A 26622-nucleotide genomic window follows, 5' to 3' on the forward strand; every position below is an offset into this window, starting at 1 on the left:
GCCAATTATTCTAAGCAACACATACAATTAGGCAGGTTTATCTTTGCATCTGTTAAAGTGTATCTGTTTTTATTTCTGGACCAGTAGCTGCTGACGTCAATCTCTCTGTCTGGAGGGCAACCTCTGGGAGTGGTGTGACATTTTGGCATTTGAAGAGCCAGGAGTCTCTTGGGCAAAAGTATCCTCTCTCGTCCACGTTTAGAAAACGCGGTGATGCTAAAGATCACAGGGTTGGATATGAATCGGAGTGAATTATTTGTTGTCATGGAACTTTCCTGAAGGAGCGTGAATAAGCATTTTTCTTCAAGATTCACATCCAAATGAATATTTTATCCAGCCTCACAGGCGTTCAAGGACAAGTATATGCGGGGAGACTGTGTATATCAACCATTATAATGTTTCTCTGTGTCTGTAAGTCTGTGTAAGTTCTCTGTGTCTTAATTCATTGCATGTCCTCAACATAGGAGGTTGGTGACACCTTAATTGGGGAGAACGGGCTTGTGGTAATGAATGGAGCGTAGTTAGTGGAATGGCATTGTGATGACCGGTTAGTGACAATATCAAATACATGGTTTCCAGGTGTTTGATGCCATTCCATTTGCTCTGTTCCGGCTGTTATTATGACCTGTTCTCCTCTCAGCAGGGTTAGAGAGAGTTACAAACACACACGCGCACACACACACTTTGACTATATTAAAGAGCAGAGCTACTTTGTGTTGTGTAGTGAGGCTGCCCCTTAAGTCTGTTTTTCAAAAGACCTGTGTTCTCTGTGGGAGAGAGAAAGAGTGAGAGATATTCTCCAGATCTTCCTCCCTCCTCCACAGTCCTCCTTTCTTTCCCCCTCCTCACTCCTCCTCCTCTCCTCACTTCTCACCCATGACCCTCACCCCTCCTTTTCTTCTCTCCCTACTCCCCCCTTCCTCCCACTCCTCTCCCCTCCTCCTCCTCTGTGACTCTGGACCTCTGTGTGTTAACAGATGTAATTAACCTTGCTCTAAACCCCCCCCAGTGAGTATCCGATAGTGCTGCTTGTCTCGCTACTTAATGTGGCGTATGCATCACTCAACCTTCAGAGGCTCCTTTTTTTAGGCCCTGTTCTGGGAACTGTTGAAGGAGGATAGGGAATGATGGATCATTCAAACAAAGTTTTCTTTATGATTTAAATTAAATATCCTTGGAATGTTCTGACATTCACTAAAACATCTGTAACAACCACCATAGAACATTTCTCTAGGTTTCCAAGTAATGTAAAAACACAATGTCCCAGGAATGTTTTTAGAACATATTGGCACAACAACATGTGGGAGCAACAAATGGTTCTGAGAGAAAACATTACAGGAATCTTCTCCTAACGTTCCCACAACGTTGGAACCTTTAAATAACAGACAAAATGTGTTCAGAACGTTCTTGCAACATCAGATGGTGGTCTCATCCCAAGAGGCCTGTGTCTGTCAGTTTAGTGCACACATTACAGTATCACAGAGTCAGAGGTGACCTGCTGGAAGCCTCCTCTTCACATTAAGTGGAAGGAAAACCCCATTCACAGATGAACAGAGATCAAACACATTGGCAATATTAACATATGGAGAGCTGATATATGGACGTATTAAAGAATGGAGAGCTGATATATGGATGTATTAAAGAATGGAGAGCTGATATATGGACATATTAAAGAATGGAGAGCTGATATATGGACGTATTAAAGAATGGAGAGCTGATATATGGACGTATTAAAGAATGGAGAGCTGATATATGGACGTATTAAAGAATGGAGAGCTGATATATGGACGTATTAAAGAATGGAGAGCTGATATATGGACGTATTAAAGAATGGAGAGCTGATATATGGACGTATTAAAGAATGGAGAGCTGATATATGGACGTATTAAAGAATGGAGAGCTGATATATGGACGTATTAAAGAATGGAGAGCTGATATATGGACGTATTAAAGAATGGAGAGCTGATATATGGACGTATTAAAGAATGGAGAGCTGATATATGGACGTATTAAAGAATGGAGAGCTGATATATGGACGTATTAAAGAATGGAGAGCTTTATATACATTAACTGGTTTTCATAAAGGATATAGGATTTCGGAAGGCTGCAGTTATGATGAAGCTAATGGTATTGATGACCTGGAACTCTTTAGTTTGATGGATTGAGAGTTGTGTGAGTTTTCCATTGTTATTTGTTTCTTATGCGCAGTGACTATGTGAGTGTGGTGGGTTGGAAGTAAAGAGAGACATGAAGAAAGTTTTTGGCAAATGAGGACCAACAATGTATAATTATTGCCCACTCTTTTTACACCCACAGGTGTGTGTGTGTGTGCGTGTCAGCATCCCTTTAAAAAATGGCCTCCTACGCAGCATTTCAAGCCTACTCTCACACACACACACACACACACACACACACACACACACACACACACACACACACACACACACACACGGCCTGATCGGGAGGGGAGAAGAGAGATGATTGGAGTGTGTAATTATAGTGAAGAATAAAGAGATGCATGCTAAAGCTGACCTTGTTAAACAACCTTTTGTTTTCAGACTTATCTGAATGGAATGATTTGCCCACTAAACCATGTAATTAGTCATCAATTAAATTTCATAGCACACATCCACCTCCACAGATGAAGCAGCTTTAAGACTATCTCCTACACATGCTGGCCTCAGGGCCTCCAGGAACCACTTTGGAAATGTCAATGTTCTATTGTAATAATGGAATTTTAACTACTGGAAAATAAAAGTGAGTTGTTAGAAAGAAAATGCTTTTGTTAATATCATCCACTTCTGGCCCTTCTTTGGACACTGTGTTAACAACCCTCCAGACGAGCTTCAATGCCATACAACTCTCCTTCCGTGGCCTCCAATTGCTCTTAAATACAAGTAAAACTAAATGCATGCTCTTCAACCGATTCCTGCCTGCACCTGCCCGCCTGTCCAACATCACTACTCTGGACGGTTCTGACTTAGAATATGTGGACAACTACAAATACCTAGGTGTCTGGTTAGACTGTAAACTCTCCTTCCAGACTCATATCAAACATCTCCAATCCAAAGTTAAATCTAGAATTGTCTTCCTATTTCGCAAACAAAGCATCCTTCACTCATGCTGCCAAACATACCCTTGTAAAACTGACCATCCTATCGATCCTCGACTTCGGCGATGTCATTTACAAAATAGCCACCAATACCCTACTCAATAAATTGGATGCAGTCTATCACAGTGCCATCCGTTTTGTCACCAACGCCCCATATACTACCCATCACTGCGACCTGTACGCTCTTGTTGGCTGGCCCTCGCTTCATACTCCTTGCCAAACCCACTGGCTCCAGGTCATCTACAAGACCCTGCTAGGTAAAGTCCCCTCTTATCTCAGCTTATCTCAGCTCAGGCCCCATGTGATTCTGGACGCACAAGAAATGCCTCTCTCTCTCTTTCTTTCTCTCTCTCTCTCTCTCTCTCTCTCTCTCTCTCTCTCTCTTTCTCTCTGTGTGTCTTTCTCTCTTTCCATCTCTATTTGTATCTCTATGGACTACAACTCTCTATCTGTATCTCTGTATAATCTAGATTTATGGGCTATAGCTGGCAATATTGCTGCATAGGCATGTATTGTATGTGTTCATGGCCATGTGCCATAGGAAGGGGGGTGGTGGTGGATGAGGTAGGACAGTGGGGGGGTTGATCAAAAGGAGCAGGATGTCTAATAAAGATGCTGTGAAACACACCAGCTGCCCAGAGCCTGACTTCTAACATGGACACGTTACACAGCTCGTATTATTTTAATGATACTGGAGCAATTAGTGGCAGGAGATACGTGTGTGTGTGTGTGTGTGTGCATGGCGTGCGTGTGTGAGAGAGTTTGTGTGTGTACACATGGTGTGTGTGTGTGTGCGCGCATCTGTGCATAGTGTGTGGATTCATTTCAAACCGTGGATGAAACAGCGGCTGGTGCATATAAATGCAAATGTATTAGCATTTTCATTTGAGTTTGAAAAAAAAGGGAGGACCTTCCGGGCTCCCTTCCTCTACGTGATTTCTCTCTCTAATGGTTATTTCTGAGAGGAGAAAAACAGTTAAACGAATATGATAAAAGAGGAGAGGGGGATCCATTCAGCAGAGTTGATAATGGCTGTTGTTCAGCCAAGCACACAATAGGATGGTGCTTTTTGGGGATGATGGGATTTTTTACCCACAAGTCTCTGTGGACCTCTTCAGGCCCTAAAAAAATATAAAAAAGAAACACACACACACACACACAGAGAGAGAGAGAGAGTTTGTCTGTTCATTCTCATTTGCCCAATGATGAAGGATAAACCTATTACGTATGGCAGGGCAAGTAGACCAGTGGTTTGATTGTTGGGCCAGTAATCGAAAGGTTGCTGAATCGAATCCCTGAGCTGACAAGGAGAAAATCTGCCGTTCTACCCTTGAACAAGGCAGTTCACCCACTGTTCCCCAGTAGGCGTCATTGTAAATAAGAATTTGTTCTTAACTGACTTGCCTAGTTAAATAAAGGTACAAAGAAAAATGTGTCATTAAGAGTACAATATATTTGTTTTGTTTCTCTATTTGGAAATGATGACACATGTAAAACCCCTTATCAGTTCTGCTAGGTTGATAAATCATTACTGAATTGACTGAATGAGTCATGCCTATGTCATGACGTTGGCCTCTTTGGGTATAGCAAGCCCATCCCCCTCTCCCTGCCTCCCCCTTTCCTCCTTCAAGTCTGTTTCTGTGGTCAGAGAGACGTCATAAATTCTGGAGAATCTCCTCATGGACACATAGTAGAGAGAGAGAGTAGAATTTCATGGAGCACAAAGGAATTTCTTCCACCTCACAGAACAAATTTCATGTTCCGGAGAAAGTATAAAAGATCGGTGAAGAATCCAGCTACGAACTGGTCCGTTTGTCACAACTTGGGAAGCTCATGCGAGACGGTGTGGCCACATTACCATAACGCTGTTTATATAATAGCCTCAGATATGAGGTTTACATCTAATTGTTGTATAAGATGAATGAGTGAGTATGATACTGTTTGTATAATTGTGTAATATGATTTTGGACTGTTTAATGAAGAAAAATACAATTCCCTTTTGATTTGAACTAAATCAGAGGACCGCCCCTGAGCCCAGTTAGGGTCAGACATCCTGGGACAGCCCTCTTCGGCCCTTCCGAATAAAACCCCCACTCGGGTTTTCTATCAGCAGACCGAGCTTACCTCAATTACGAGATGGCTATAGGTTGCAGACCATGTTTTTCTCCATTAGGAGGGGGACAAAGGTTGTAGACCATTGTTGAATATTTTAACCATACCACGTGGTTAAACTCTTAGACTATCGATACCGACAGAATAAGAACAAGTCTTTGATATTGATTACTAGTCTGCAGCTAAGAATTCGGTATCATTGAACGAAAAGAACGACAACCGCCGAAACATCCAATCTATAACAAATGAATGAATGTCACTTTGAACAATCCCCTCTAACCACAACCGAGAGAGAGAGGGAGAGAGACGGACAATTCTACAAAAGACACAAACTTTTCACCAGCGATCAAGATGACACACTGAACGTAAATATATATATTGATTGCAATTGTTCCCGAAAGAGTGAGCGTTCATGTGTAAAAGATTAGCATTTCAAGTGTTATAATTATCACTTTGTAGTGACTTCTTAATCGACCCCCACTTCACCTTTTGTCTAACAAGCCGCCATGCCGGTTTAGCCACTAGGGCACATTCTCCTATTCATTACATTTACTTTGTTTGTTTGTTTATGCATTTCTGTGAATTACTTAGTTAGTAATAAATAAATGATTTAAGACAATTGATGTATGGATGACTCATAGTAAAGACTGGATTCGTGCAGATAACCAACAATATATGACGTTTGGAATGAGACTTACGTGAGGTAAAGTAAATAATTCATTCATTCGAAGACTAATTGATCAGATAAAATATCTGAAAAGTTATTTTAGGAAATTATAACTTTGTAATCTGAATATTTTTCCTTGGTGCCCTGACTTCCTAGTTAATTAGTGATGAATCAGTTGATCGCTTAATAACTAATTACAGAGAATCTTTGATAAAAACTATCAGTCTTCAGTTGATGATAGTAAAGACACGACACCTATGTGTTCCTCAGTGTTGTCCCTCAGTATTCTCAGAAACCTTGAGTCAAAACGTGACAGAAGGACATGTCAGGGCAAGGATGAAGCGGGTTAGTCTATGAACAATAATTCAACAATGTTAGCTAGCCCACTGAACAGCATTTCAAGACTATTACAACACACAGTCATAGAAAATAGGTGCTGAACAAAAATATAAATGCAACATGCAACAATTTCAAAGATTTGACAGAGTTACAGTTCATATAAGGAAATTAATTAATTAATGAGTCCTTAATCTATGGATTTCACATGACTGTCGGGTAACGGATATCTACGTGCTCGTTCAACACCACAGTCTTGACCTGACTGCTGTTTGGCCTTGCAACCCACTTCTGTGGGCAAATGCTCACCTTCGATGCCCACTGGTATGCTGGAGAAGTGTGCTCTTCACAGATGAATCCCGGTTTTAACTGTACTTGGGCAGATGGCAGACAGCATGTATGGAGTCATGTGGGCGAGCGGTTTTCTGATGTCAACGTTGTGAACAGAGTGCCCCGTGGTGGCGGTGGGGTTATGGTATGGGTAGGCATAAGCTACAAACAATGAACACAATTGCATTTTATTGATGGCATGTAGCAAGGATCTGTACACAATTCTTGGAAGCTGAAAATGTCCCAGTTCTTCCATGGCCTGCATACGCACCAGACATGTCACCCATTGAACATGTTTGGGATGCTCTAGTTCGCCGTGTACAACAGCGTTTTCCAGTTCCAGCCAATATCCAGCAACTTCACACAGCCATTGAAGAGGAATGGGACAACATTCCACAGGCCACAATCAACAGCCTGATCAACTCTATGTGAAGGAGATGTGTCCCGCTGCATGAGGCACATGGTGCTCACACCAGATACTGACTGTGTTTCTGGTCCACGCCCATTTAAGGTATCTGTGAGCAGATGATGCAAATCTGTATTCACATTCATATGAAATCCATATATTAGGGCCTCTATCAGCATAGTAGTGGCCAAGCTGCTGGAGTGACTTCTCTCAAAATATATTTGTATACATCATTGTTATACATCATTCCTGTGTATGATGAATACACTTTAAATACCACTCATTCGCAAGTTGTATGATTCAGATTGAGTTTCAGCCAACTTCAATAGGTCTACTTAAACAAATTGTAAAAAGGAATGCACAACCAGTCTGATAGTTTATGCAGTTATCATTTGACCTCAAGACCAACTGTTCGATGTTGCAGCCTATCCTCTTATTTATCTGCCTAATTTTGTTTCTTTATTTTGTAATATACTCGCAACGTAACCGATAGTGTTCCCTCCAACACTCAACCCTCCCCAGCATCAGATACCATACAGATTGTTCCATTACACGTTATTACCCACTTCACTGGTATACGATTATTGATTTCATTCCTCTTAGTCCCTCATATACAGCACACCCCCATCCCCTCTCTCTTTCTCTCTCAGGGTCCTCTCCTCTTTCTTTGAGTACTGCAAAGGAACGGTTGCAACTCGGAGGAGAGGAGAGCGGGAGAAAAGAGAAAGAACCCTCAGCGCGCGGGCACTAACTACCGATATTGCTGTGTCGCGAGGGAAACTAGGGCATATCGACTGGAAAAACACACAGCTGGCTCCCCGCGATGTTGTAACGAACTGCCCGTTTTCTGTAGTCGGTGAGTATCTCCCCCCGTCTTTATACTTTAATTTGACTTAATCTCTTTGATGCAAACCCTGTGTATTGTGAGTGGGCTATCCCCGTGATCTTTGCTCGGTTTACAGTAGGATAAATGTAGATTTGAAATGTGTATCGCACCGTACTCACATTAGATTAGCTCATCAATAACTATAAATATTTGCTATGTATACTACGACATGTATAGAATACCATATCATTAATAAACAGGCTTCGCGTTTGCATATTTGAGGGAAACTTAAAAGGTGTCACGTTTCTGAACTTCAAACGTTGTAGGTATTTGCGCATGCTGTGCCCTCCATGTAACTGCTGTTGGAGTTGGACACCTGATCAACACGTTTCATCCAGCTGAGATCACATCACCGCGCATGAATGAATTAGATATTTAGCTGTACTCATGTAGGCTACTCTAGGATACATGGAATACTTAATTTAATTTATTCAGTAGGCTTATATTTATGCTGATTAGACTAACGGTTCTACAAAAATGTAGTTGATAAATTAACGAATGCGCACAACCCTTTCAAATAAATACACTTTTTGACTGAAAGATAAAGAGTTAAAAAACACAACACATATGTTTATGCCTTATAAATCCCTGACACCATCTCGTGGGACTCATCAATCAATCACCATAGGATATTACACTGAATTTGTATTACCCTTATCTGGCTTCGCCTCGGACACACACACACACACACACACACACACACACACACACACACACACACACACACACACACACACACACACACACACACACACACACAATGCAGAAAGGGAACAGATCCATCAATTACAGCAGAGAGAGAAAGAGGGGGCGAGAGAGAGAGGCAGAGAGAGAAAGAGGGAGCGAAAGTGGGAGCGAGAGAGAGAAAGAGGGAGAGAGAGTTCGATGCTGCTACAAATAGTGCTGGTTTACTGAGTAATCTGCGGAGAGAGGAGCAGTCCGAGGATAGAGGAGGATGGAGAATTGATTACCGACCACAATGTCAGGACAAGACAGAAAATCACATCACAGGATGCATTTTGCTACAAAAGTCCGGCCGGTGATTGATGACCTTCCCGACCGGGTTTACTGTGGCCATTGTCACGAACCGGCTCAAAGCCCGTAACAAAGGGAGACAACGTGGAGATAAGGAGTAACAAAATATATATTTATTAACTAAAGCAACTAAGGAAAATATACAATGGTGTGTGTAATCAGTAATCAGTAGTGTAAGTGAGTGTTTTGCATGCATGAATGTGATAATGCAGGGTGTTGAAAGGTGCCAAAGCAAACAAACAAACGGCCACCAAGAACCACAACACAATCTACAAAGGTGTCTGCAGGGAGAGAGTCTCTTCCATGAATGTGGAAGAGGTATATTTATCCTGGGAGACACATGGCCCAGGTGTTTCCCATGAAGCTGACGACCCTCCCAACTCCACCCACCGGCATCCTAATAAGGAAACAAGAACAAAGACAGAATACGGCAGACAGAGTGGGAGGGTCGTCACACCATGCAGTGCAGCCTCCGCACGACTTCACAGAGCCGCGTTAGTAAAGGGGGAATCTGCGGTACTTGAAGAGAGAGAGGGAGAAAGACACTGAAGACAGTGCCCAGTACTGCTATCTCTGCCTCTATTGTCAATGGCTGAACATACACAACTATCCATCGGCCCAATATCTCTCTTTTTTACTGTAACATTGGCTGTGTGACAGTTTGATGGAGACCAATTCTAAACAGTTTAGACAATTCATTATGGGAGCTTGAGCAGGACTGAGCATATTGACATTTCCCTGGCTCAGCTATACAGGCAGGGGTGTGTCCCAAATGACACCCTATTACCCATATAGTGCCCTACTTTTGACCAGAGCCTCATGTGCTCTGGTCAAAAGTAGTACACTACAGTATATAGGGATCAGGGTGCTTTGGGACAGAACCAACCTTAACTCAATGTTGACTTCAGGTTGGAATAAAGGGAATGTGTATTTTCACCTGCTTATCTTTGGAGTTCATGCATCATAAAAGAAAATCTTATCCAGCTCATTTATTTTATTTCAACAAAGCCTTAATAGCAGTAAAATATCAATAGCCTATCGGTAGCTAGATGTAACAGCCTGCAATTTATTGGTTTGAAAAATGAGTAGATTGTTCCATTGATATAGTCACATTTAATGTAATTACTTTTGCAAACTGATATAAAAGCCATATGTCATGGTCTTTATGTCAGTATACTGATTGCATAACAGAACTACAAGCCCCAAAAAATAAAAAATATTTCAGGCATTGGGAGATCTCCCAAATTCATGTCATCCAACCCACAACATGTTTTTTTAATGTAGAATAATCTGTATACATACAAGTATACAGATAGACAATGATAACATATGCTAGGGGGTACAACAAATTACAGATTATACAAAGACCTTAAAATAAATACACACATTGATTGTTTTAACAGCTTTCTTATTAGAAGAATGTTGAATGGTCTTAATGTACTGCTCAAATTCCTTATAGAAAACACAGAACAGTGTTTTTTTATTACTGAATTTACATTTATGAATATGACATTTTGACATTAGCACAATTAGATTCATGAGGTAAAATTGTTTTTATTTATCTTTATTATACTTAAGGAAACCGAGCAGCACATTCTCCCATAACAAACAAAAGCTATCAAGAATATTAACAATTATAAAACTGTGAATATCTTTCCATAATTGTTTTACATGTAGACAATGCCAAAATAAATACGAAACTGTTTCTGGATGCTCATTACAAAAAGTACAGTCAATGTTAATGTCTTTTTTGAGTTTCTTCAGGTAATGATTCGCAGGGTAATACTTAAGGATCATTCTGAAAGAGACCTCTTTGACCTGGTTAACTAGCAGGTATTTGTGTGGTAATAACCAGACTTTTTTCCCAACAGATATTAGCGACCAATGTATTCCAGTAAGTTGTGACATAAGGAATGGATACAATATCCCTTTGAAATAAAGCACATATAGATCTGTTGTTCTGAGGGAGCAAGGAGAAACATATTTTCCCTATTGGAGAGTCAACTGGATTAAGCAAGGGTAGGTCAAGAAGGTGAGGTCTGGCTACACCTCTAAATAACATGAGAGTTCCAGATGGAATAGCGTCAAGGACTATAGCGAACTCTCTAGGTGTTACAAGGATATTGTAACGAGATAACAATTCCTCCAAATTAATTGAGTAACAATCCTTCTGCATTAAAATATTGACTCGCCAGCAGGATATGATTATTGAACCAGTTCTTGAAAAATAAAGACTTGTTTCTATACAAAATGTCCTTATTGTTCCAAATGAAATACCTATGTGGGGAAAAATTATGTTTATATATTAATGACCACGCTAAGAATACATGTCTATGAAAAGGAGATAATTTTGCAGGAATTTTATCAATGTTATAGTTACAAAGTAACATAAAATTGAGGCCACCAAGACGGGAGAAGATATGAGGGATGAAATATAAATTGAAGTTGGATTCTTTAAGAAGTATTATTCAAAGTAGGAAAATCAAAAAAATGGAGACCACCATATTCATATGAGTTCATAGCGACAAATGTTCTAATAAAATGTGTACGATTTTTCCAGATGAAGTTGAAAAGCACCTGGTCAACCGCTTTACCTATTTTGTTGTCAAGATATAGGGACTGGGCTGCATAAGAAAGTCTGGAGATACCTTCAGCTTTAGAAAGCAATACTCGACCTTTCAAGGATAAATCCCTCTGTAACCAATGGTTCAACTTCTTTTTGTCTTTTTCAATAATAGGTATAACATTAAATGAGCATCTTTCCTGTTGATCCTTACATCCCAAGGTATCCTAAGGTAATCCCAAGGGATGTTACTTTTTCCTTGACTGGAATATTGCATATAGAGGGTATCACACAGTCTTTAACAGCAAACAATTTATACTTATTAAGGTTTAGGCAAAGACCAGATGCTTTGGAAAATATATTTATCACACCGACTGCTCTAGGAATCTGGTCAGCATCTTTCAAAAAGAGGGTTGTGTCATCTGCAAGCTGATTTATGATAATATCTCTGTCAGCAATAGAGATCCCTTTATATCGCTGGATTTAACAGAACTTGTAAAAAGTTGGGTTGCAAGCAGGAAGAGGTAATTTTCAAATCAAATCTAGGAGAAGTGCCATGCTTTAATTGATTTGAACTGTTCCCATTCATATTTTTTTATTTTACCTTTATTTAACCAGGTAGGCAAGTTGAGAACAAGTTCTCATTTACAATTGCGACCTGGCCAAGATAAAGCAAAGCAGTTCGACAGGTAAAACGACACAGAGTTACACATGGAGTAAAAACAAACATACAGTCAATAATGCAGTATAAACAAGTCTATATACAATGTGAGCAAATGAGGTGAGAAGGGAGGTAAAGGCAAAAAAGGCCATGATGGCAAGGTAAATACAATATAGCAAGTAAAACACTGGAATGGTAGTTTTGCAATGGAAGAATGTGCAAAGTAGAAATAAAAATAATGGGGTGCAAAGGAGCAAAAAAAAAACAAAAAAAAAAATTAAATACAGTTGGGAAAGAGGTAGTTGTTTGGGCTAAATTATAGGTGGGCTATGTACAGGTGCAGTGACAGTTGGTGCTTAAAGCTAGTGAGGGAGATAAGTGTTTCCAGTTTCAGAGATTTTTGTAGTTCGTTCCAGTCATTGGCAGCAGAGAACTGGAAGGAGAGGCGGCCAAAGAAAGAATTGGTTTTGGGGGTGACTAGAGAGATATACCTGCTGGAGCGTGTGCTACAGGTGGGAGATGCTATGGTGACCAGCGAGCTGAGATAAGGGGGGACTTTACCTAGCAGGGTCTTGTAGATGACATGGAGCCAGTGGGTTTGGCGACGAGTATGAAGCGAGGGCCAGCCAACGAGAGCGTACAGGTCGCAATGGTGGGTAGTATATGGGGCTTTGGTGATAAAACGGATTGCACTGTGATAGACTGCATCCAATTTGTTGAGTAGGGTATTGGAGGCTATTTTGTAAATGACATCGCCAAAGTCGAGGATTGGTAGGATGGTCAGTTTTACAAGGGTATGTTTGGCAGCATGAGTGAAGGATGCTTTGTTGCGAAATAGGAAGCCAATTCTAAATTTAACTTTGGATTGGAGATGTTTGATATGGGTCTGGAAGGAGAGTTTACAGTCTAACCAGACACCTAAGTATTTGTAGTTGTCCACGTATTCTAAGTCAGAGCCGTCCAGAGTAGTGATGTTGGACAGGCGGGTAGGTGCAGGTAGCGATCGGTTGAAGAGCATGCATTTAGTTTTACTTGTATTTAAGAGCAATTGGAGGCCACGGAAGGAGAGTTGTATGGCATTGAAGCTTGCCTGGAGGGTTGTTAACACACTGTCCAAAGAAGGGCCGGAAGTATACAGAATGGTGTCGTCTGCGTAGAGGTGGATCAGGGACTCACCAGCAGCAAGAGCGACCTCATTGATGTATACAGAGAAGAGAGTCGGTCCAAGAATTGAACCCTGTGGCACCCCCATAGAGACTGCCAGAGGTCCGGACAGCAGACCCTCCGATTTGACACACTGAACTCTATCAGAGAAGTAGTTGGTGAACCAGGCGAGGCAATCATTTGAGAAACCAAGGCTGTCGAGTCTGCCGATGAGGATGTGGTGATTGACAGAGTCGAAAGCCTTGGCCAGATCAATGAATACGGCTGCACAGTAATGTTTCTTATAGATGGCGGTTAAGATATCGTTTAGGACCTTGAGCGTGGCTGAGGTGCACCCATGACCAGCTCTGAAACCAGATTGCATAGCAGAGAAGGTATGGTGAGATTCGAAATGGTCGGTAATCTGTTTGTTGACTTGGCTTTCGAAGACCTTAGAAAGGCACGGTAGGATAGATATAGGTCTGTAGCAGTTTGGGTCAAGAGTGTCCCCCCCTTTGAAGAGGGGGATGACCGCAGCTGCTTTCCAATCTTTGGGAATCTCAGACGACACGAAAGAGAGGTTGAACAGGCTAGTAATAGGGGTGGCAACAATTTCGGCAGATAATTTTAGAAAGAAAGGGTCCAGATTGTCTAGCCCGGCTGATTTGTAGGGGTCCAGATTTTGCAGCTCTTTCAGAACATCAGCTGAATGGATTTGGGAGAAGGAGAAATGGGGAAGGCTTGGGCAAGTTGCTGTTGGGGGTGCAGTGCTGTTGTCCGGGGTAGGAGTAGCCAGGTGGAAAGCATGGCCAGCCATAGAAAAATGCTTATTGAAATTCTCAATTATGGTGGATTTATCAGTGGTGACAGTGTTTCCTATCTTCAGTGCAGTGGGCAGCTGGGAGGAGGTGTTCTTATTCTCCATGGACTTTACAGTGTCCCAGAACTTTTTTGAGTTAGTGTTGCAGGAAGCAAATTTCTGCTTGAAAAAGCTAGCCTTGGCTTTTCTAACTGCCTGTGTATAATGGTTTCTAGCTTCCCTGAACAGCTGCATATCACGGGGGCTGTTCGATGCTAATGCAGAACGCCATAGGATGTTTTTGTGTTGGTTAAGGGCAGTCAGGTCTGGGGAGAACCAAGGGCTATATCTGTTCCTGGTTCTAAATTTCTTGAATGGGGCATGTTTATTTAAGATGGTTAGGAAGGCATTTAAAAAAAATATCCAGGCATCCTCTACTGACGGGATGAGATCAATATCCTTCCAGGATACCCCAGCCAGGTCGATTAGAAAGGCCTGCTCGCAGAAGTGTTTCAGGGAGCGTTTTACAGTGATGAGTGGAGGTCGTTTGACCGCTGACCCATTACGGATGCAGGCAATGAGGCAGTGATCGCTGAGATCTTGGTTGAAGACAGCAGAGGTGTATTTAGACGGGAAGTTGGTTAGGATGATATCTATGAGGGTGCCCGTGTTTAAGGTTTTGGGGAGGTACCTGGTAGGTTCATTGATAATTTGTGTGAGATTGAGGGCATCAAGTTTAGATTGTAGGATGGCTGGGGTGTTAAGCATGTTCCAGTTTAGGTCGCCTAGCAGCACGAACTCTGAAGATAGATGGGGGGCAATCAGTTCACATATGGTGTCCAGAGCACAGCTGGGGGCAGAGGGTGGTCTATAGCAGGCGGCAACGGTGAGAGACTTGTTTTTAGAGAGGTGGATTTTTAAAAGTAGAAGTTCAAATTGTTTGGGTACAGACCTGGATAGTAGGACAGAACTCTGCAGGCTATCTTTGCAGTAGATTGCAACACCGCCCCCTTTGGCAGTTCTATCTTGTCTGAAAATGTTATAGTTTGGAATTAAAATGTCTGAATTTTTGGTGGTCTTCCTAAGCCAGGATTCAGACACAGCTAGAACATCCGGGTTGGCAGAGTGTGCTAAAGCAGTGAATAGAACAAACTTAGGGAGGAGGCTTCTAATGTTAACATGCATGAAACCAAGGCTATTACGGTTACAGAAGTCGTCAAAAGAGAGCGCCTGGGGAATAGGAGTGGAGCTAGGCACTGAAGGGCCTGGATTCACCTCTACATCGCCAGAGGAACATAGGAGGAGTAGAATAAGGGTACGGCTAAAAGCTATGAGAATTGGTCGTCTAGAACGTCTGGAACATAGAGTAAAAGGAGGTTTCTGGGGGCGATAAAATAGCATCAAGGTATAATGTACAGACAAATGTATGGTAGGATGTGAATACAGTGGAGGTAAACCTAGGTATTGAGTGATGAAGAGAGAGATATTGTCTCTAGAAACATCGTTGAAACCAGGAGATGTCATTGCATGTGTGGGTGGTGGAACTAATAGGTTGGATAAGGTATAGTGAGCAGGACTAGAGGCTCTACAGTGAAATAAGCCAATAAACACTAACCAGAACAGCAATGGACAAGACATATTGACATTAAGGAGAGGCATGCTTAGTCGAGTGATCAAAAGGGTCCGGTGAGTGGAGAGGTTGGTTGGTGATTTAGACAGCTAGCCAGGGCATCGGTAGCAAGCTAGCATAGGATGGAGGTCTGTTGTTAGCCACCTCTTGCGTTCCGTCAGTAGATTAGTGGGGTTCCGTGTGGTAGAGGGGATTAATCCAAATCACACAACAACAACAAAAATAAAAACAATAGATATAGTTATAGAGGCCCAAGAAGAAAACACAATAATAATAATAAAAAATAAAAAAAATTGTCCGATTGTCTATTCAGATAGCAGCCGGTAAGACAGCTAACGGTTAGCAGGCCGCAGATGGGCGTTCAGGTAACGTCGCGACGGAGTAGCCAGCCGAATAACTCCTTCTGGTAGATAACGTCGGCAGTCCAGTTGTGAAGGCCCAGTGGGGCTCCGCGAAGGCAGTAAAACAGGTCCGGATAGGTGACTGCAGCCCAGGTGTGATTGATGGAACTCAGGAGTGATTGACGGAGCTTGCTAGCTCCGGAATAATTTATGTTTGCTCCGGAATCGACGAAGGCCGATAGTCACACGGATAGCAGCTAGCTAGCTGTGAGATCCGGGTATGAATGTCCAGAGAGCAGTCGAAATCCAGGGACATGGAGAGAAAAATTGGTCCGGTATGTTCCGTTCCGAGCCGCGCTGCGCCGTACAGAACTGGCGATAGATTTTCGAGCTAAAGGATAGCTGATGACCACAAACCGTGGTTAGCTGAATACTAACGATTTGCCAGTAAAGGAGCTAACTAGCTTCTGAACTAGCTTCTGGATTAGCTTCTGGCTAGTTTCAGGCTAGCTTCTTGGAGTTTCTGGCTAGCTTCTTGGAAGATTACAGATCTGAGGTAAATAATACTTTTTTATAAATATACATTGGTGAGGCGGGTTGCAGGAGAGTGTTTTGAAGATGAGTTGATGGAAAATAAAAATAAAATGTATGTGAAAAAGTTGTAAATATATATATATACAGGACACGACAAGACGAGGACAAAAGACGTCTGAACTGCTATGCCACCTTGGTGGGAGATATAGAGCTTTAATGATACTTTCTCAAGGAAGAGAAATATAAACTCATGTTCCACTGTATCGAAGGCTTTATAAAAGTCTAAGAAGACAATAAAACTATCTTCGAAGATTAGATTAGATCAGAATAGTCAATAAGGTCTAAAAACCAGTTGGATATTATTAGATATGTATATTCCTCATGAATCCAGATTGGGTCTCTTCTATAATTGAGTCCAATACTGCCTTCATTCCTTTTGCAAATATAGAGGCTAATATTTTGTAGTCATTATTGAGCAGACAGATTGGATGCCAATTATCGAGTAGAATGCAAGTCATTCTTGGGCTTAGGGATTAATGTAATCAGACCTTGAGTCAAACTGGGAGGGAGGGCAATATTTGTAATGCTTTCAGGAAAGACCTCTAACAGAAATGGGGCCAACTGATGAGAAAAAGTTAAGCAGATATACCATCAGTCCCAGGAGACTTATTCTTTTTAAGGTGTTCAAATATAATAAATGATCTCCAACTATAATAGGGTCATCACACTGTTCCTCCCAATTGATTTCACATCCCCCAGAGAGTAAAAAAAAAGAGTTATAAAACTATATAAATTCCTGTATAAATAAGTTGCAACTAAAGTTAGAGATTAATTTGGGATCATCTGTGATGAGACCATTACTATTTAAATGTTGAATTGTATTATTTTTAGAGTGGTATTTTTCTAACCTTCAAAAATAAGATGAATTTTGTTCACCCTCCTCAAGCCACTTCTTCCTAGATCTGACAAAGGCTCCCTCTGCTTTCAATTCATACAAATCATCCAACTTGTTTTGTAGCTCAAACAGAACAGATTTGTCCTCCTGTGAGAGACTTTCAACAGGCAGCAGGTAGCTTAGTGGTTAGAGCGTTGGACTTGTAACCGAAAGGTTGCAAGATTGAATCCCTGAGCTGACAAGGTAAACAGCTGTCGTTCTGCCCCTGAACAAGGCAGGTAACCCACTGTTCCTAGGCCGTCATTGAAAATAAGAATGGGATCTTAACTGACTTGCCTAGTTAAATAAAAGTAAGATATATATTTTTAAAGCTGTGATCTTTGTAATTACACTTTCTTCTTCAGCTCTCCTCGTCTTGGCAAGAATACGCTCATATTTTCTTAAGTATTTTCCAACCTCGTATTTAAAAAGCTCACAGTTATTAAAAGGTTAAGCTGTGTCTCAATATATTTCATTTGTGATTTTCATGAATAGGAATATTTTCTAGGAATATTTATGTCCGTTGCGTTATGCTAATTAGTGTCAGTCGATGATTACGTTCCCACATGCGGGATGGGGAGTCACTAGAGGTTAACTGACTTGCCTAGTTAAATAAAGGTCTAAAAATTATTATATATATATTTTTAAATCGGAAATCGGCGCCCAAAAATACTGATTTCCGATTGTTATGAAAACTTGAAATCGGCCCTAATTAATCAGCCATTCCGATTAATCGGTCGACCTCTACTTTGTTCCAAAAGTGTGTAATTAAATTGTTTATCTCCATCTTGACCAACTCATGTTTTAATATAGAGTTATTAAGCTTCCAGTAGGATGCTCTGCCAAGGCCATTATCAGAGATAAAACATGTAATGTCAATATAAATAGCTCTAAGGGGAGTGTCAAGGATGTTAACAGAAATACCCTGTTAAACAAAACATTTAGACACCAGCCAAAAATCTATGCGTGATTGTGTGGAGCATGCCTTATTACTCCAAGTGAAAGACTTGTCATTAGGAAACTTTACTCTCCAAAGATCTATAATATCAAACCTTTCCATAACCTGCCTCAAACTTGTATTCATAGCAGTGGACTGTCCCGGAGGCCATCTATCAATTAAATTATTCGGCAAAATATTAAAATCCCCACCTACTATAAGTAAAGCATTCGGGAACTTGGTTAGCCAATGGAGAACACGCTTTTCTAAAGATTCAAGTAAGTGATCATTTTCAAGTTTGGAATTGTAACCATAAATGTTGGTAATAATAAGGATGATGTTGTTACAGTTGATAACAAGACAAAGTAAGTGACCAAAAGGGTCACAGTCGGAGTGCAAAATACTTCCATTGAAATGATTCTTTAGAGCAAAGCCTTCAGAGCCATGAGAGTCATACATCATTACCCCACTGAGACCTCCAGAAGTTGACGTCGCTAGCAACTGAATGAGACTCTTGAAAAAAACATAAATCTGTTTTACGCTGTTTGGCAAATAAAAATTATGCTTTACATTATTTCTTAACCTCCTAGCATTGAGTGAAACTATAGACAACGACCAAGTGGAATAGAAAACAAAGTACTATGAGCTAAACTGCAATTGCAAATCGAAAAAGAATGAAACGAAACCAGGGTTGCACACCAAATAGATATAAATAATTGAGTGAGAATAGTTTAGCATAACAAAGCTAACTGCCAGAACAAGAAACATCAAAGAGCTTGCTCACTGCCTATACTACAGGTAAAAATATCAGAAGTGAGAGAACAAATCAAATAGTAAATATCCATTACTCCAGTAGTCCTGTGCAGTTAGAGCGAAAGTTAAATCACCTTAGAGCCGGGAGTGGGATCTGCTCACATCAGAGGTAGCTATCTAGGTAGCCTATGTTGACCACCAAGCACAGCCTATGACAGTCCTGAAGGAGGAAGGTTGATGTCGGATCCTTTGATGAAGGTGCACCCTCCGATGAAGTAAGCCGCTTTCCCTTCTTTCGTGCTTTTTCCACAGCTGGCCACAGTTTCTCTCTCCGTTCTCTATTCTGCTTTCGAGAGGTCTTCAGCAAACCACAGATTGTTGTTGCGTAGGAAAGTAGATTTCTTGGCTGCTTTCCAAATGGCTTCCCTGTAGATCTGTGATGTGAACTGGAGAATGACACATCTGGGCTTGGAGTCACCCTGCCTTCTCGTGCCGAGGCGATGTACAGTGTCGACAAACTCTGCTAGCTTAGCCTTCTCCACAGGTAGGATAGCTTGGCACACTTTGATGGTCTCTTGCCGGAACGTTCTCCCCATCTGCTTTGGGAACTCCATACAGTCTCAGATTCCTCCATCTGGAGTGGCTTTCGATTTCCGCGATTCTTCTTTGGCATAAGTCCATCTTTCCCTCCTCCTTTTCGACACACTTTTCGATGTGGGCGACCTTCTTCTTAACAGCCCTGATTTCCATGCATGCAAAGTCAACTGTTTTTTTTAAGCCCTCGATTTTCATTGCGTTGTCACCAACCATTTTCTCTATGGCATCGGACCTTGCATTGATGAGCCTGGAAAGAGTAACTATATCAATATTGTCAGTGGCATCTGGGCCCAGTTCAAACATGCCTTTCTTGGAAGCTAGAGGTTTGCTTGGGGTTATAGGCAAAGAAGGAAAATCCTCGTCTGACACTCTAAGTGTCATAGAGTCTGTTAGACCAGTATAGTTGTGTCAATCAAAGCATTTGCCTCCTGTGTAACGACATTGGATGATGCCTGAGCATTGCTAGCTGACGAGGTAGCCATAAGATTTCTCTTCTGTCAGAGCGCTGTGACATTTTGGAAAATCTTATCTTAAATCATCAATAACCTGGTGTTTTTAGCAAGCAAAGTATTAGTTTGGTAGTTCAAAACAATACACTTTTCACTATCTTTCAAAAGTTGGTATGCAGCTCCAGGATCACGACCTCATGATGTCACAACCTGCCAGCTGACCACTGGACTGGAACCAAGATGTCTCTCCCCTGCTGATAGAGAGGTCATGAACTCTGGGACACACACACACACACACACACACACACACACACCACACACACACACGGTCCTCAGTGCCTCTATGAAACCGGCTAGGGCATCCGTGGTGGGTCTCCTACAGCTGTTGTCCAGGCAACCCACACAGCCATCCATCACTAAATTGTTGCACTTAGCCAGGCAGCTGGGTGGGTTTGTCTGTGTGTGTTTGTTTGGGTGTGTACAATTAGGACTTACAGTAAATTGTATACTGGTGTGCGTTTCTGTGTGAGACTGTGTGTTTTTGTCAACAGAGGGACTTGTCAGTGTGTGTGTGTGTCTGTGCCTGTCTATAGCAGAACGTAAACTATAAACTGCTGTGTGTGTGTATGTGTGTGTCTGTGCCTGTCTATAGCAGAACGTAAATTATAAACTGCTGCGTGTGTATGTGAGTGTCTGTACCTGTCTATAGCAGAACGTAAATTATAAACTGCTGTGTGTGTATGTGTGTGTCCGTGCCTGTCTATAGCAGAACGTAAATTATAAACTGCTGCGTGTGTGTCTGTGCCTGTCTATAGCAGAACGTAAATTATAAACTGCATGCACGTGTGTGATTAATGAAGATGGCTGTGTGGCATCAGCGGGCCATGACAGCCCCACTAGGAGGAAATCATTTGTACCTCTTAGCAGGCTCCTGATTCCAGCCAGCAGGTAATGTGCATATTGCGTAAAACGCACCGTGAGCCTATAATAACCATAATCACTGTGCTAGGCACAGCAGCTACGCTACGCAGGGACAGAAATGTGGAAAGGCATTTGACTGGATTTGTGGGTGGATGTGTGTGTCAAATCTGCATAAGTGATTTTATGACCATAACTTTGTCAGTGTGTGTGTTTATGCTGATGTACCATATACAGTACATTCACAGTGTTATCTGTGAATCTCAAGGTGCACAGCAGCTACTTATGTCAACATTAAGGGCCATTAGCATATTAACTATGTGTAGGAAGGGATGGATCCACCATCATACAGTGAAATGAAATGAAATGCCAACAGACCGACAAGGCCTTTTAAGTTGCGGATCGCCTTCCGAGCAGCTAACCGATCGCTGCAGCTGTACACAGTCTATCTGTAAATAGCCCATCCAATCTACCTACCTCATCCCCATATTGTTTTTATTTACTTTTCTGCTTTTTTACACACCAGTATTTCTACTTGCACATCATCATCTGCACATCTATCACTCCAGTGTTCATTTGCTAAATCGTCGCTACTATGGCCTATTTATTACCTTCCCTGCTCACGCCATTTGCACACACTGTATATTTCTTTTTTTCTATTGTGTTATTGACTGTACGCTTGTTTATTCCATGTGTAACTCTGTGTTGTTGTTTGTGTTGCACTGCTTTGCTTTATCTTGGCCAGGTCGCAGTTGTAAATGAGAACTTGTTCTCAACTAGCCTACCTGGTTAAATAAAGGTGATGTCCTGCCAGACTCCACTGAGCCATCAGACACTGTGTTAGAGAAGCTACATTACTGTCATAGGGGACTTGTCTAACGGGAAGAGAACACTGGGTGTCCCAAATGGCACCCCTATTCCCTATATAGTGAACTATTTTTGACCAGGGTTCATAGCAATATGTAGGGAATAGGGTGCCATTTGGTACGCAGTCTCTGAGACGGCTCTCTCTCCTCTAGATGGGCCAGATGAACAGGACGTAGAGATAGCTGGGGGTACATTTGGTACGCAGTCTCTGAGACGGCTCTCTCTCCTCTAGATGGGCCAGATGAACAGGAAGTAGAGATAGCTGGGGGTACATTTGGTACGCAGTCTCTGAGACGGCTCTCTCTCCTCTAGATGGGCTAGATGAACAGGAAGTAGAGATAGCTGGGGGTACATTTGGTACGCAGTCTCTGAGACGGCTCTCTCTCCTCTAGATGGGCCAGATGAACAGGAAGTAGAGATAGTTGGGGGTACATTTGGTACGCAGTCTCTGAGACTGCTCTCTCTCCTCTAGATGGGCCAGATGAACAGGAAGTAGAGATAGCTGGGGGTACATTTGGTACGCAGTCTCTGAGACTGCTCTCTCCTCTAGATGGGCCAGATGAACAGGAAGTAGAGATAGCTGGGGGGTTGTTTGTTGTCTTGGCGTTGGATTATTGTTGTCTCTTTGTTTGTTGTTACAGTGTCGTTTACCTTTGGTTTACCTGTTTTATCGGACTGAGTTGATTTGGTGGAATGAAGTAGGAAGAGAACATACTTATAACATGCCTGTGGTGCACACACGTCACATACTTTACACCTACTGTTCACATACTGTACACATGCATATGGGCACACTCACGGATATATAAAGTAGCGTTTTACATCACACACACGACTACAAACATCTCCCCTCAGAACAACGCTGCTTTCCACTCTATTTGACTGCAGCAAAATCTCCAGGGCTGGTTGAGTTTGTTCTAGACCCCAGGGCTGGTTGAGTTTGTTCTAGACCCCAGGGCTGGTTGAGTTTGGTCTAGACCCCCAGGGCTGGTTGAGGTTGGTCTAGACCCCCAGGGCTGGTTGAGATTGGTCTAGACCCCCAGGGCTGGTTAAGTTTGGTCTAGACCCCCAGGGCTGGTTGAGGTTGGTCTAGACCCCCAGGGTTGGTTGAGTTTGGTCTAGACCCCAGGGCTGGTTGAGTTTGATCTAGACCCCCAGGGCTGGTTGAGGTTGGTCTAGACCCCCAGGGCTGGTTAAGTTTGGTCTAGACCCCCAGGGCTGGTTGAGGTTGGTCTAGACCCCCAGGGTTGGTTGAGTTTGGTCTAGACCCCAGGGCTGGTTGAGTTTGATCTAGACCCCCAGGGCTGGTTGAGGTTGGTCTAGACCCCCAGGGCTGGCTAAGTTTGTTCTAGAACCCAGGACTGGTTGAGGTTGGTCTAGAGCCCAGCTTCAATGCACCTGCTAGCATGACAGATTCATCCTGATGTCTTATCAAAGCCCTGGGACCAGAGGTTAGCACAAACACCATACATTAATTAACCTGTCATCTGCCTAGAAATATACAGGGGACTCACCCCGCACTCACATCTCAGCCTCACCCCTCAAACCAGCCTCACCCCTCAACCCAGCCTCACCCCTCAGCCCAGCTTCACCCCTCAGCCCAGCCTCACCCCTCAACCCAGCCGCACCCCTCAACCCAGCCTCAGCCCAGCCCAGCCTCACCCCTCAGCCCAGCCTCACCCCTCAGCCCAGCCTCACCCCTCAACCCAGCAACACCCCTCAACCCAGCCTCAGCCCAGCCCAGCCTTACCCCTCAACCCAACCTCACCCTTCAACCCAGCCTCACCTCTCAATCCAGTCTCACCTCTCACCCCACACTTACCTTCAGCCCCACCCCTCATCCCAGCTTCACCCTCAGCCCCGACTCGTCCCCCACTTGAGTCCTGGGACATAAACAGATATCATGCTAAAACAGGTTTTGGAGAATTTATCCAAGATAGATAATACTGTGTACTATCTAAAATAATGTTAGGATATGTGTCCTAGGCTCTGTTAAAATAACATTTTATTTGTTATATGATGTCTGAGATGCTGTCTGCCAGCAGGCTGTGGTGTTGGGGGCAGGGTTTTGATGGTGAGGCCTGATGTTTTGACAGGCCCTCTGAGATCCTCAGTCACAGTGTCAAGTAGTCACAGAGGAGGACGCCAGTCCCACACCACATGACATGTACTGGACTGTAGTATACTGTAGCCTGGCCTGGGAGCAGTACATAGATTCCTGGAAGAAAACAGCAGAATACATTGAGCTAGATGGAATGGAACACAAAGGCTCAGACAGAATATACAGGCTCTAGATCAGTCTAGACCGGACACAGAATAATAGATAATAGAACTTTACGGATCATACAGACCTAGATGGAAGTCATAGACCCCAAACAGAAAACACGGGTGTCTCCGAGGCCCATTCCAGTCAGAGGGTGCATGGAATCTATCCACTTTTATTTATCCCCTTCTCTCTCTTTTTTGGCCTGTTTCCGCCTTTTACATTCATTTCTTTCCATTGACCTCACAGACTGACAGACATATCCACTGATATTGTTGAGGAAGATTTATAGCGTACACTGAAGGCCACAAGGGTTCCTCACTAACTACCGGCAGAAATAGAACACTCTGCAGAAAACCTGATTGTGGGAACTTATATTGACAAAGGGAACCTGAACACTGCTGTATCCAAATCATTGTCCAGTTCAAAGAAGGTGATATTGGTTCAGTTTAGGGTATTAAGGTAAGTCTTAAATGTATTACTCTCTCTCCACAGACAGATGAGCTGTGACCAGATCTAACCACAGTCTGCATGGTGATCTCTATTACTGGAACTCAGCTGCCTTCACCGCTCAACATTGTGACTGCTCCCATCCTACTGCCATAGAGATCTGCTCTCCCTCACCACAGCAGCAACAGCTAGCGATCCAACGCTAGCAGCATTTGAACCACCTCCAAACTTACTGTGGTTTGCTGCAACTGAATTGCCATTCAGTAACTTACACTGATACTTCAGAAGAAAGTAAGCAAGTAGGCTAACGTAAGTTAAGTCTCTGACAGTTAAGTTGTCCTCCACTGCAGTTCTTTGGCAGAAATTCTTGCCAATGAGAATTGGTTCCCAACTGACCTAGCAGGTTAGATAAAGGACAAATAAAGACAAATAGATAGATAGATAACTAATCAGAGTTAGTGAGATGGATGAGTCGTACAACAACAGGATGTCGCTGGTGAAGGGCGCCAAGGACATCGCCAAAGAGGCCAAACGCCACGCCGCCAAGAAGGTCAGCAAGATCGTGAACCGCGCCACGGAAGAGTACTCCTCCCAACGCAGCTACAGCCAGTTCCAGAACGAGGACAAAGACAATGACTACACGTTCTACACACAGCCCGACAGCAATGGCCACTTTCCCTGCAGCCGCACCGCCAACGACGAAGACGGCGAACACTACGCCAGTGACGCCACAGAGGGTCACGATGATGAAGATGAGATCTACGAGGGGGAGTACCAGGGGGTGCCTGCTTACACTGACAGGAAGCCCAGGGATGGGCAGGATTCTCTGGGTCAACCTGTCTCAGACAGCCCGAGGGACCGTAAGGAGCTGGAGCTGGAGAGGCAGGCGGACGAGGAGGAGCTGGCCCAGCAGTATGAGCTGATCATGCAGGAGTGTGGCCACGGCAGGTTCCAGTGGCAGTTGTTCTTCGTGTTGGGCATGGCGCTGATGTCAGACGGTGTTGAGGTGTTTGTGGTGGGGTTCGTCCTGCCCAGCGCCGAGACTGACATGTGTGTTCCCAACTCTGGAGCTGGGTGGCTAGGTAAGTGTGTGTGTGTGTGTTTGTGTTTGTGTTGGTAGAAATAGGGGCAGTGAGGACGTTGGATGACATTTACAAATGTACTCTCATTACATTAGAACAGGTTGGGTTGTCATGGCACCAGGTATTTGGATGCCTGAGTAGAGCTGTGTGTGCTCTAAGTGTCTACAGAACCAGAAATTCCAAGGCCACACAAACCCATATGCAGTTAACATGTTTTCTTGCTCACTTTTACTGTCTGTCACCATCATCATTCTGAGGTAGTGGTGACTCACCCTAAAGAAACAGAGAAACCGTTTGCAGGCTTTGGAACCCTGAAATAGCCTTCTGGTACAGTGTAGGTCTGATTGTCTTGCCTCATCATGGCTCTGTATGAAGGTCTTCCACACTGTTAGTGGAGAAGAGCTCCTAATTCACTGTCTGGTTAAGAAGAGAGAGAAAGAGAGAGGGAACGATAGAGAGAGAAAGAGAGAGGGAATGATAGAGAGTCAGAGAGAGAAAGAGAACGATAGAGTCAGAGAGAGAGAGAGAGAACGATAGAGTCAGAGGGAACGGTAGAGTCAGAGGGAACGGTAGAGTCAGAGGGAACGATAGAGTCAGAGGGAACGATAGAGTCAGAGAGAGAGGGAACGATAGAGTCAGAGAGAGAGGGAACGATAGAGTCAGAAAGAGAGAAATTGAGAGAGGGAACAATAATCAGAGAGAGGGAACGATAGAGAGAGAGAGAGAGAGAGAGAGAGGAGAGAGAGAGAGAGAGAGAGAGAGAGAGAGAGGAGAGAGAGAGAGAGGAGAGAGAGGAGAGAGAGAGAGAGAGAGAGAA

At 43.0% G+C, this 26622-nt stretch overlaps 1 pseudogene; it reads left to right on the forward strand.

The window, feature by feature from the left end:
* The first annotated feature begins 7650 nt into the window (after positions 1-7650).
* Positions 7651-26622, forward strand: part of LOC109867973 (synaptic vesicle glycoprotein 2C-like) — a 55703-nt pseudogene continuing 36731 nt past the window's right edge.

The sequence above is a fragment of the Oncorhynchus kisutch genome, linkage group LG23 (assembly GCF_002021735.2).
Source record: "Oncorhynchus kisutch isolate 150728-3 linkage group LG23, Okis_V2, whole genome shotgun sequence".
Classification (NCBI taxonomy): domain Eukaryota; kingdom Metazoa; phylum Chordata; class Actinopteri; order Salmoniformes; family Salmonidae; genus Oncorhynchus; species Oncorhynchus kisutch.